The following is a 13,798-nucleotide window of genomic DNA, read 5'->3' on the forward strand; positions in this document are numbered from 1 at the left end:
TACCCCCACCTACCCTTGTTTAGCCATGTTCTACCACGTTCACCCTCATCTCTCCTAGTTAACCCATGTTCTATCACGTTTACCCCCATCTACCATAGGTAACCCATGTTCTACCACGTTCACCCTCATCTACCCTAGTTAACCCATGTTCTATCACGTTGACCCCCATCTACCATAGGTAACCCATGTTTTACCACGTTTACCCCCATCTACCCTTGTTTAGCCATGTTCTACCACGTTCACCCTCATCTATCCTAGTTAACCCATGTTCTATCACGTTCACCCCCATCTACCATAGGTAACCCATGTTCTACCACGTTCACCCTCATCTACCCTAGTTAACCCATGTTTTACCACGTTTATCCCCATCTACCCTTGTTTAGCCATGTTCTGCCACTTTCACCCTCATCTACCCTAGTGAACCCATCTTCTACCACGTTTACCCCCATCTACCCTTGTTTAGCCATGTTCTACCACGTTCACCCTCATCTATCCTAGTTAACCCATGTTCTATCACGTTCACCCCCATCTACCATAGGTAACCCATGTTCTACCACGTTCACCCTCATCTACCCTAGTTAACCCATGTTTTACCACGTTTATCCCCATCTACCCTTGTTTAGCCATGTTTTGCCACTTTCACCCTCATCTACCCTAGTTAACCCATCTTCTACCACGTTTACCCCCATCTACCCTTGTTTAGCCATGTTCTACCACGTTCACCCTCATCTATCCTAGTTAACCCATGTTCTATCACGTTCACCCCCATCTACCATAGCTAACCCATGTTCTACCACGTTCACCCTCATCTACCCTAGTTAACCCATGTTCTACCACGTTCACCCCCATCTACCATAGGTAACCCCTGTTCTACCACGTTCACCCTCATCTACCCTAGTTAACCCATGTTCTACCACGTTTACCCCCATCTACCCTAGTTAACTCGTGTTCTACCACGTTCATCCTCATCTACCCTAGTTAACCCACGTTCTACCACCTTTACCCCCCATCTACCCTTGTTTAGCCATGTTCTACCACGTTCACCCTCATCTATCCTAGTTAACCCATGTTCTACCACGTTTACCCCCATCTACCCTTGTTTAGCCATGTTCTATCACGTTCACCCTCATCTACCCTAGTTAACCCATGTTCTACCACGTTCACCCTCATCTACCCTAGTTAACCCACGTTCTACCACGTTTACCCCCATTTACCCTTGTTTAGCCATGTTCTATCACGTTCACCCTCATCTACCCTAGTTAACCCATGTTCTACCACGTTCACCCTCATCTACCCTAGTTAACCCACGTTCTACCACGTTTACCCCCATTTACCCTTGTTTAGCCATGTTCTATCACGTTCACCCTCATCTACCCTAGTTAACCCATGTTCTACCACGTTCACCCTCATCTACCCTAGTTAACCCATATTCTACCACGTTTACCCCCATCTACCCTTGTTTAGCCATGTTCTACCACGTTCACCCTCATCTACCCTAGTTAACCCATGTTCGACCACGTTTACCCCCATCTACCCGTGTTTACCCATTTTCTGCCACGTTCACCCTCATCTATCCTAGTTAACCCATGTTCTATCACGTTCACCCCCATCTACCATAGGTAACCCACGTTCTACCACGTTCACCCTCATCTAGCCTAGTTAACCCAAGTTCTACCACGTTTTCCCCCATCTACCATAGGTAACCCATGTTCTACCACGTTCACCCTCATCTAGCCTAGTTAACCCATGTTCTACCACGTTTACCCCCATCTACCCTTGTGACAAATTTTTATTCGTTGCTTTTTACAGGTTTAATCAAAGTTACAAATCTAACTGATTTTGAGTTATCTGCTGAAAACAGATATCTTATTAACCAAGCGCGAGGGCCCTACTGGGAGAATGTTGGCCCGAGGTCTGGAGAGGACGGACCGAGCGCAGCGAGGTCCGTAGAAAATAGACCGAGGACCGATATTCTTCCAGTACGTTCCCGAGCAAGCTTGGTTAATAAGAGATTTATTATATGACTGAAGTTCGAAGGGACACAAGTGCGGTATCATTCGGTACCATTCGAGAAAATGCCCTTCCAATACTGAGACAATATTTACCGGCAATAGAGCATTTTGATTGTTTGATATTATTTATTGGCCCTCTGACTGCCCGAGTCTTGTAATAAATTTCCTTATTATAAACTTTTGTAATTAGTTCAAAAGCCTCATGCCAAAAGCCTTTAATCTTTCATCTGGATAAGCTGCACAGATAGCTACCAAGTTGGCGCACAGACCAAAAAAAAATTCAGTGTACGCTCGTCTCAATTCGGGCTTACATAATAAGTGCACTGCTCGATTGATTTTTCCACTACGATGCCTATATCTCCTGCGTTCGGCTCATTTAGAACCTTAAGAATGACCCCTTCGCACCACTTAAACTTTTGAAAATTGGGAAAAGAAGCGTTAAGTAGCGCTTCCAAAGTAGATTGAAAATCCCTTTACATTTTCTTTTATTTTCCTCTGAATGGAAGGAGATAAAAGCCATGAGCAACCCCTCTAAAGCTGTACTTTATTCATACTGTTCCCATAGACTTAATGCTGTCTTTTTCACCCTGTACATCTCCGTTGCCTCTTTCTCTTCAGCGTAACATCGCTCGTTTATCATTTTATCTTGTAAAAAGTTCTTGAAGTAAAAATTTGACTTGATTGTAATACGTTTCAGGTTTTGATGGACATTATAAGGGACTAGATATTCGATTGATTACGCACTTACAAAAGCATTGATAAATTTTTTTTTCCGGAGAAAAGATGCCTAACTAAAGTTCTTTTCGCAAAAGTTTAGATAAGAAACCTCGGGAATGGTGACGGGGTTCTTAACGATAACAAAACTCCCACTTCGAGCATTTATGCAATTTATTTACCTAAGAGAGAAACGCCCCTGGTATCACGACTAAGTAAAGTTACAAAGTAAAGTAATGCAAGTTTTTATTATTAACGTTTCTGTTTCTAACTGAAGTCCATGGAAGAAGTCTTGGAGTGATATCTTTTAGGAAAAATCCAATCACCTAAAAGTATGACTTAACACAACAAAACTATTTAACTACGGGTCACTATTATAAGCCGGCCAGATCTTTTTTTCTCTTTTACAGAGGACATTTCGCCACCAATCAGAACTTTAAACCAGATCGATCATTTCTCAGGCGGTACTGTATGTTCTGGTAAAATGTTTTTAATTGGTCTTAAAAAACCCATGTATTTATTTACAGGCTTATTGAACAACAAATCGACGGCTTACTAGTTCAATATTTTGCAAAACGAAACGAAACGAAACCAGGCGAGATGTAACGAGATTAAAACTATAATGCAGATATATTTTCCAATAAGTGAAAGGTGACTTTCACGAGGATTTGGATTAATCTTCAATCAATGAGAATCAATGAGAAGGATTTTTATTCATTTTGCAAAGCAGTAAGATAAGAAGATTTACTATTTTTTTGAAATCAACTATTTTCACCCTGCGGAGAAAAGGTGACGCCTTTCATGTCACAAAAATACATTTAACCATGTCAATTTTATTAGCAAGCGTAATAAAAGTTATAAATATAACAGATGTTGAACCATCTCCGGAAAACATTTCATCGCTATACAATTTTGTAATTAGGTCAAAATCATCAGGGCAAAAGCCCGTTCATCTGTTATCAAAAACAGCTGCGCAGATAACTGCCAAGTTGGCGCACATGTAAAAAAAAGAGATGTAGTGTGCGCTCGTCTCAATCCAGAGCAACATGATTAGTGCACTACTCGAATTTTTCGTTGTTATAGATGTTGCAAGAGTAACTAGTTCTCGTTAGGAAAATTAAACCTCCATGCTTTTGTTTAGAGAATAAGGCAGTTCAGTTGGATTCTTTAGATTTTGATTATTTAGCGATTAGATTCATTACTGATAACATAAATCGCCTCCGTTTTCCTCAGTGAATAAAGTTTCCTTTATTTTCCTCTTGAAGATGAAAGCAATAAGCAACTCCTATCTGCAGTAATGATTTTATTAAAAATGCATTTGAACATGTTAAACTTTGTTGTGAGCAGTGTTTGTAACTAGATGTATTAACGTAGGGACAAGCATCTTTAAAAATTATGTTAAACATATCTTCACTCCCTTCCACCTTCTAATTAACATGTGTAAAGGGGGATACATCCTGGTTAAAAAAGGTTTAATTACGAAAAGGAATGTCTCTCCGTGAGCAGCCGTTGCTGGAGAGGAGGGTCGAGTGAACATCCTAAAAACGGCTGCAAGAAAGACAAGGGTAGATGAGGGCGAACGTGGTAGAACATGGCTAACAAAGGGTAGATGGGGGTAAACGTGGTAGAACATGGGTTAACTAGGGTAGATGATGGTGAAAGGGGTAGAACAGGGGTTACCTAGCGTAGATGAGAGTGAACGTGGTAGAACATGGGTTAACTAGGGTAGATTGGGGTAAACGTGGGAGAAGATGAGTTAACTAGGGTAGATGAGGGTGAACGTGGTAGAACATGGCTAAACAAGGGTAGATGGGGGTAAACGTGGTAGAACATGGGTTAACTAGGGTAGATGAGGGTGAACGTGGTACACCATGGGTTACCTATGGTATATGGGGGTAAGCGTAGTAGAACATGGGTTAACTAGGGTAGATGAGGGTGAACGTGGTAGAACATGGCTAAACAAGGGTAGATGGGGGTGAACGTGGTAGAACATGGGTTAACTACGGTAGATGAGGGTGAACGTGGTAGAACATGGCTAAACAAAGGTAGATGGGGGTAAACGTGGTAGAACATGGGTTAACTAGGGTAGATGAGGGTGAACGTGGTAGAACATGAGTTAACTAGGCTAGATGAGGGTGAACGTGGCAGAACATGGCTAAACAAGGGTAGATGGGGGTAAACGTGGTAGAATGTGGGTCAACTAGGGTAGATGAGGGTGAACGTGGTAGAACATGGGTTAACTAGGCTTGATGAGGGTGAACGTGGTAGAACATGTCTAAACAAGGGTAGATGGGGGTGAACGTGGTAGAACATGGCTAAACAAGGGTAGATGGGGGTAAACGTGGTAGAACGTGGGTCAACTAGGGTAGATGAGGGTGAACGTGGTAGAACATGGGTTAACTACGTTAGATGGGGGTGAACGTGGTAGAACATGGGTTAACTAGGCTAGATGAGGGTGAACGTGGTAGAACATGGGTTAACTAGGGTAGATGGGGGTAAACGTGGTAGAATATGGGCTAACTAGGGTAGATGAGGGTGAACGTGGTAGAACATGGCTAAACAAGGGTAGATGGGGGTGAACGTGGTAGAACATGGGTTAACTAGGGTAGATGAGGGTGAATGTGATAGAACATGGCTAAACAAGGGTAGATGGGGGTAAACGTGGTAGAACATGGGTTAACTAGGGTAGATGAGGGTAAACGTGGTAGAACATGGCTAAACAAGGGTAGATCGGGGTAAACGTGGTAGAACATGGGTTCCCTAGGGTAGATGAGGGTGAACGTGGTAGAACATCGGTTAACTAGGGTAGATGGGGGTGAACGTGGTAGAACATGGGTTACCTATGGTAGATGGGGGTGAACGTCGTAGAACATGGGTTAACTAGGATAGATGAGGGTGAACGTGGTAGAACATGGCTAATCAAGGGTAGATGGAGGTAAACGTGGTAGAACATGGGTTAACTAGGGTAGATGAGGGTGAACGTGGTAGAACATGGCTAAACAAGGGTAGATGGGGGTAAACGTGGTAGAAAGTGGGTTAACTAGGGTAGAGGAGGGTGAATGTGGTAGACCATGGGTTAACTAGGGTAGATGGGGGTAAACGTGGTAGAACATGGGTTAGCTAGGGTAGATGAGGGTAAACGTGGTAGAACATGGCTAAACAGGGGTAGATGGGGGTAAGCGTGGTAGAACATGGGTTAACTAGGCTAGATGAGTGTGAACGTGGCAGAACATGGCTAAACAAGGGTAGATGGGGGTGAACGTGGTAGAACATGGGTTAACTAGGGTAGATGAGGGTGAACGTGATAGAACATGGCTAAAGAAGGGTAGATGGGGGTGAACGTGGTAGAACATGGGTTAACTAGGGTAGATGAGGGTGAACGTGATAGAACATGGCTAAACAAGGGTAGATGGGGGTGAACGTGGTAGAACATGGGTGAACTAGGATAGATGAGGGTGAACGTGGTAGAACATGGCTAAACAAGGGTAGATGGGGGTGAACGTGGTAGAACATGGGTTAACTAGGGTAAATGGGGGTGAACGTGATAGAACATGGCTAAACAAGGGTAGATGGGGGTGAACGTGGTAGAACATGGGGTAACTAGGGTAGATGGGGGTGAACGTGATAGAACATGGCTAAACAAGGGAAGATGGGGGTGAACGTGGTAGAACATGGGTTAACTAGGCTAGATGAGGGTGAACGTGGTAGAACATGGCTAAACAGCGTTAGATGGGTGTAAACGTGGTAGAACATGGGTTAACTAGGCTAGATGAGGGTGAACGTGGTAGAACATGGCTAAACGAGGGTAGATGGGGGTAAACGTGGTAGAACATGGGTTAACTGGGTAGATGAGGGTGAACGTGATAGACCATGGCTAAACAAGGGTAGATGGGGGTAAACGTGGTAGAGCATGGGTTAACTAGGCTAGATGAGGGTGAACGTGGTAGAACATGGGTTAACTAGGCTAGATGAGGGTGAACGTAGTAGAACATGGCTAAACAAGGGTAGATGGGGGTGAACGTGGTAGAACATGGATTAACTAGGGTAGATGAGGGTTAACGTGGTAGAACATGGCTAAACAAGTGTAGATGGGGGTAAACGTGGTAGAACATGGCTAAACAGGGGTAGATGGGTGTAAACGTGGTAGAACATGGGTTAACTAGGCTAGATGAGGGTGAACGTAGTAGAACATGGCTAAACAAGGGTAGATGGGGGTGAACGTGGTAGAACATGGATTAACTAGGGTAGATGAGGGTTAACGTGGTAGAACATGGCTAAACAAGTGTAGATGGGGGTAAACGTGGTAGAACATGGCTAGACAAGGGTAGATGAGGGTGAACGTGGTAGAACATGGTTTAACTAGGGTAGATGAGGGTGAACGTGATAGAACATGGCTAATCAAGGGTAGATGGGGGTAAACGTGGTAGAACATGGCTAGACAATGGTAGATGAGGGTGAACGTGGTAGAACATGGTTTAACTAGGGTAGATGGGGGTGAACGTGATAGAACATGGCTAAACAGGGGTAGATGGGGGTAAACGTGGTAGAACATGGGTTAGCTAGGGTAGATGAGGGTGAACGTGGTAGAACATGGCTAAACAAGGGTAGATGGGGGTAAACGTGGTAGAACATGGGTTAACTAGGGTAGACGAGGGTGAACGTGGTAGAACATGGCTAAACAGGGGTAGGTGGGGGTAAACGTGGTAGAACATGGGTTAACTAGGGTAAATGAGGGTGAACGTGGTAGAACATGTCTAAACAAGGGTAGATGGAGGTGAACGTGGTAGAACATGGGTTAACTAGGGTAGACGAGGGTGAACGTGATAGAACATGGCTAAATAAGGGTAGATGGGGGTAAACGTGGTAGAACATGGGTTAAGTAGGGTAGATGAGGGTGAACGTGGTAGAACATGGGTTAACTAGGGTAGATGAGGGTGAACGTGGTAGAACATGTCTAAACAAGGGTAGATGGGGGTGAACGTGGTAGAACATGGGTTAACTAGGGTAGATGAGGGTGAAGGTGATAGAACATGGGTTAACTAGGGTAGATGAGGGTGAACGTGGTAGAACATGCCTAAACAAGGGTAGATGGGGGTAAACGTGGTAGAACATGGGTTAACTAGGCTAGATGAGGGTGAACGTGGTAGAACATGGGTTAACTAGGGTAGATGAGGGTGAACGTGGTAGAACATGACTAAACAGGAGTAGATGGGGGTAAACGTGGTAGAACGTGGGTCAACTAGGGTAGATGAGGGTGAACGTGGTAGAACATGTCTAAACAAGGGTAGATGGGGGTGAACGTGGTAGAACATGGGTTAACTAGGGTAGATGAGGGTGAATGTGATAGAACGTGGCTAAACAAGGGTAGATGGGGGTAAACGTGGTAGAACATGGGTTAACTAGGGTAGATGAGGGTGAACGTGGTAGAACATGGCTAAACAGGGGTAGATGGGGGTAAACGTGGTAGAACATGGGTTAACTAGGCTAGGTGAGGGTGAACGTGGCAGAACGTGGGTTACCTATGGTAGATGGGGGTGAACGTGGTAGAACATGGGTTAACTAGGGTAGATGAGGGTGAACGTGGTAGAACATGGGTTAAGTAGGGTAGATGAGGGTGAACGTGATAGAACATGGCTAAACAAGGGTAGATGAGGGTGAACGTGGTAGAACATGGGTTAACTAGGGTAGATGAGGGTGAACGTGGTAGAACATGGCTAAACAAGGGTAGATGGGGGTGAACGTGGTAGAACATGGGTTAGCTAGGGTAGATGAGGGTGAACGTGGTAGAACATGGCTATACAAGGGTAGATGGGGTAAACGTGGTAGAACATGGCTAAACAAGGGTAGATGGGGGTAAACGTGGTAGAACATGGGTTAACCAGGGTAGATGTGGGTTAATGAGGGAGAACAAAGGTAAATGATATAACAAGGTTACCTAGGACATATCATGCTATATACATGAATGTAATATTACGTAGTATTAATGTGTATTAGTTATTGGGACATGATATGGACCTAACATGAACGCTTTACCGAGAGAAGTCACATTACTTTTGCGGGCTTCATCTGAGACTGCAATCGGGCAAGCCAGCGGATTCTATTTACTAGCTACTCTTGATCAGAAACAAACAAATGGCGCTCATCGGAGGTTCGCTGGTGCGTTTAAATTCTTTTATCAACTGTTTTCCTTAACAACTCTAAAGATGGGTTTTACCTTTTTTCAAGGGGAAAACGAGAATATCGTGAGAGCTATAAATGAAAAGCAAGTCGTTGGCGCCGTGGAGTTAAAAGAAGGGACAACAGTCCACTTGTTAACTGGCCGGTACAAGGGTCGAGCGATTTTGAAAGTTTGTGGTGAGTAAAAATTGCGATATTCGGTAGAATCGAATCGGGCACTTGCATGTCACATTTTCTTAAGCGTACGCTTTACAATGAAACAAATACATCAGTAGGTTAGTCACGTTTGATACGCTGCGAGCCCAGCGAAAAAAGACAAACAGCTGCTTAGTGTGCAGTTTAGGATAAGTTCATTACAATTTATTGTTACAGTTACAAGAAGATTTTCATTCAAATATTAATTATTTAACTGTAATTAAGCCCTTCGTTCCCAGAGTGTTAAGTCAAAATTGAGTAGAAATCTTTGAATTTAATTTTGCAGAATCAACAAAAATAAACAGTATAACATGAAAATGCTGCTTGACAGCTTGCATTTGAATTTTAACACACAAGAGTTTTATGCAAAGAAGTTACAACCGCATAAAATTAAATCAAACCCTGACTCTGTGACGAAAGAGTTAAATACTATTTGTGTTATAAATCCAAATTAAATGATTAATTTAAAGACTATTTTTGGACTGAGTATGTATTGCAATAAACATAGTTTATGATTCATTAGGACTATTTGACTATTTAAGGATAATTTTTATGAAATTTTCAAGAAAAGTAAAAGAAATCAAATTTCATCCTCATATTACTACATGTTGATGTTAATATACAATTGCAAGTGATTTACATGTAAACCTAACTTAAGCACGTAAATAAATTTCATTGACTGTTTGAATTTTTAGTCAGGAGTTGATGCACGTATTTGTTGTTTAGTAGTTGCCCCAAAGTTTTCCTAAAGTTCCTAATAATTCTTAAACAGTCCTGGAATTTCCAGCAAGTTTTAGATTTACAGTCTTTCCGGGAAGTGATTAGTGCTCTAAGTTGGAAATCCTAAGAATTTCTAAGAATTCCAAGTCCTGTTGGCTATAAACATGGAATTTTGGAAAATTTCTAGGATTTTAGAACTAGAGTTGTCGCAGTTAGGAATTGAATTCCTGTTTGAATTTACCGTGAAAATTCACATCTCTTTTTCCTAGTAATTCCTAGGAATTACTAAATACAGCATTTGTAGTGCGCAAATTCCATGAGGATATGCTCAAATACGCATTACCATAAGAGTTAAGAACTAACCCTAAATCAAATTCTTAGAAATAACTAAGAAAAAATTCCTAGGCTGTGCTCTACTTTGTTTCAGTACTTGGTTGCATTCAAGGATAATCTTGATTTGTTATGTCATTAAGACACCTTAAAAATAAAATTATACAAAATGGAAATAATTTTTTAAAAGATATTTGTACCTATTCAGATATCAAGTTTAAATTGTGCAGAAAAGAAAGCATATATTTTTAAAAAAACTGAATTCTCACCTCCATCCCAGTGTAACAGAAAGAATTTTTATGACAAACTCGTGCATAAAAACCATTCGTGCTTCTTAAAATGATAAGCAATTCAAATAATTATTTAATGAATAGATTTGGGAAGATGGTAAATTTTAAGCTTGGTTGCCAAACAGTAAAGAAAATTTGATAGTATGGTATCAAAATAATACTGTCTAATTTCCTAGACATGTAAAAATTTCTGCAGTTGATAAGCTTCTCTAAACAGATGGAAGCTGTTCAAACGAAGTTTCACAATGCTTGTATAAAGGTTTGTGAAAAGATCACAAGAATGAAAATGTTACCATTTTTTATGCTGTGCTAGGAATATTTTGGTCACAAAAACGTGGGGATGTGGGCTGTGTGCCCCCAAATTTTTGTTTGGAGGAGCCCCTGCTCTGCTGCCTATGGTTTTAGTAACCTCCCTGACTCAATGGTGTGTTAGTCTTACATAGAATTGTTACAAAATGGAAGGAGAGCCTTGAAGAAAGAGCATTATGTATTACCTCAATTTTCACAATTAAAATAATTTAGGTTCTGTTTCTCATGACCTTTACTCAAAAATCTTTTCTTGGCAAATCTAATAATAAAAAAAAAACCAAACCAAACCCAGCTTATTAAATACTTTCCTAATCCTCCCAGCTTGAAAAAAAAGTTTTGGTTTCTTAGAAGACAGAGTACAATAGCAGAGCAATAGTCCAAGGGGCCTACAAATGAACATCATCATGAAGACAACATTATTCAGTTTTGCCAGTAATGTTTGACATTGTCCAGTTTCTTGCATAAACCATCTTATCTGCAAATATTGATTTGAGTAAATCAATTATTTGCTATCATTCTTTGAGAATAGACTCCTACCAAGATGTGGTTATTGGAGTGTTTTCCCTTAGAGTGTTGTAAGGTATAGGTATTTGAGAGTTCTTTTTATTTGTTTTATTTACCATTTTGATCTTAGGATGGCTCGTCGCTGGCTGCCACTCAAGAGGCCTACCATCCCGATGAATTCTGCAAGTCTGATACGCTGAAAATTGTTATCCTTTGATAGGAAAACATTGCAGAAGTGGCAAATTTTATCGTTGAATGTTTGTTGGTCTTTCTTATCATGCTATCCAAATATTCAGTCTTGAACATCAGAACCACATGCGAAGAAAATTATGGTGAAAGAAATAGTACTGTAGTTCCCAATGGCTGAAACTCACTGATTGCAAAGGTGTCGTCGAAGTTGGACAATTTGGGTCAGTCTTTTCAGTCACCTGTTTGCCATTAATTCCTTTTTTGTGGGTTGTTTACGAGTGAACATTGGTGGCACGCTATATATGTGCTGTTGGATAATTAACCCATTCTTTCGTTTCATTTTAACAGATTTTAAAAGCTAAATGTGATTAAAATTTTTCATGAGCTCTTATACATTTTAAGAAGTGGGTCTTGGCTTATAGCTGAATGTTTTGTGTTTATGTTTGAAGACGATCAGATTAAGTTTAAGAGTTAAAAGTTTAGTGTTTTGGCTTATAGCCGATAAAATACGGTATCGGCATATTTTATTTGTATATATAATCACATGATTTCAAGTGCAATTTGGATAAATAAGCATGAGGGAATTTTTCAAGGACTAACAAAATTGCATGAGTGCGTAGGGCAAGTGCAATAATTGTGATCTTTGAAAAAATTTACCTATGCTTATTTATTCCAAATTGCACGAGAAAAATCATGTTCTTATGTATTAATAATACACATGAAAAAATACGATGTAGCTTATCTTAATTATGCAGAAGAAAAGTGTGCGCATCACGTGCAAAAATAATTTATTCAAACCCTGTGAGTGACGTTGAGCATTCGGTTAAAACAACCGCATACGATCATAACAATAAAACAAAATGAAATTTTTACATCTGTAAGGTGCAAAAAAGTTCAGAGTCCAGCCAAACAATTCAAGGAATTGTTCAGTGAGTTTGGTAATTCTGATTTTCTTGGATTAGTGACCAATATCAGAATGTCTGGTTGGTTACTCTCTTTGCACTGAATTAACTCCCTTCTGCACTGAATTAACTCTCTTCTATGCTGAGTTACCTGAAAACTGCACTTATATTAACCAATCAGAACTGAATAATTTTTTCGTGTATATATTTATTAATCAAGTAACAAATTTTGTTATGATTGAGGCCTTTTTCCCTAAGTTCCATCTTTAAACCACAGACATTAAGTATTATCTGGCAATTAAATCAAGCTCACCCTGTTGTGTCTCTTCTGTGTGATCCTATCGACAGTACAGACACCACTCACACAGTGTCTCGGTAGGTCTGTAATTGATTCAAAATAGTATAATTATCACTGATACGGACAATATCCTGTGGTCATTCTCAGGGTTCTCTCTATTCCCTCCTCAGGGAGTGTGAGAGAATACCCTGGGAACTAGGTTTGCTAGATCCAGGACTGTTAAGATATCAGGAAATTGTGGCTCTGACAACCTTCGCTGTTATTTGCCCTAGTGCTCAATTTTTGAGCAAGTGTCAGAAACACAGTCTGTGTCAGGATGTTATTAAAACAGGTTCTGGAGATATCGATAATCACTATTGAAAACATATATTCTGCGTTATAAACAATTAATTTTCAAACGATCCATTTCACATATTTAATTTCCTATGTCATTTTCTATTTTCTCATTCCCCATTCCCCATTTCCCATTTCCCATTCTCCACCCCCCATTCCTCATTTTAGTAACATCCTATCATCACTTCTAAAGCCTTGAAAAGTTACAACTCATAATTGTTAGGGTTTGGCAGTCTTCTCTAATGAGGAAAAGGGAATTGAAGGATATGTATACTCAAGGGCCAGGTTGAAAAGTTACAAAATCATAATTCGGATACAATGAATATATGAAGTTCATATATTTTGAACTGCGGTATTAAATACGTATGATGCACTATTCTTGGCAGTAGATAGCGCTATTTATGCAATAGCGAAAGTCAGACCTGAAAAAAATCAGGCCTGTATGGGATTCAAATCACTGACCTCTGCGATACTAGTGGAGCGCTCTACCAATTGAGTTAACGAGCCAACTGGGAGCTGGCCATTAAGTTGATTCATATTAAACCCGTGATGATAAATCAGATACAATGAATATATGAAGTTCATATATTTTGAAATGCGGTATTAAATATGTATGATGCAGGATCCTTCGCAGTAGATAGCACTATTTATGCAATAGCGAAAGTCAGACCTGAAAAAAATCAGGCCTGTATGGGATTCGAATCACTGACCTCTGCGATACTAGTGGAGCGCTCTACCAATTGAGTTAACGAGCCAACTGGGAGCTGGCCATTAAGTTGATTCATATTAAACCCGCGATGATAAATCAGATACAATGAATATATG

At 40.7% G+C, this 13,798-nt stretch overlaps 1 long non-coding RNA gene across 3 annotated transcripts; it reads left to right on the top strand.

The window, feature by feature from the left end:
• Positions 1 to 8,798: 8,798 nt before the first annotated feature.
• On the top strand, positions 8,799 to 12,312 carry LOC148726132 (uncharacterized). Of its 3 annotated transcripts, none has more exons than XR_015989273.1 (3): positions 8,799 to 8,882; positions 8,952 to 9,080; positions 11,382 to 12,312. It is a non-coding gene; the product is annotated as an uncharacterized LOC148726132 (long non-coding RNA). The 3 variants fall into 3 exon arrangements; XR_015989272.1 differs by having other exon boundaries at positions 8,845 to 8,874; XR_015989271.1 differs by having other exon boundaries at positions 8,841 to 9,080.
• The last annotated feature ends 1,486 nt before the right edge of the window (positions 12,313 to 13,798 follow it).

Source organism: Stylophora pistillata, chromosome 7 (genome assembly GCF_964205215.1).
Source record: "Stylophora pistillata chromosome 7, jaStyPist1.2, whole genome shotgun sequence".
Classification (NCBI taxonomy): Eukaryota; Metazoa; Cnidaria; class Anthozoa; order Scleractinia; family Pocilloporidae; genus Stylophora; species Stylophora pistillata.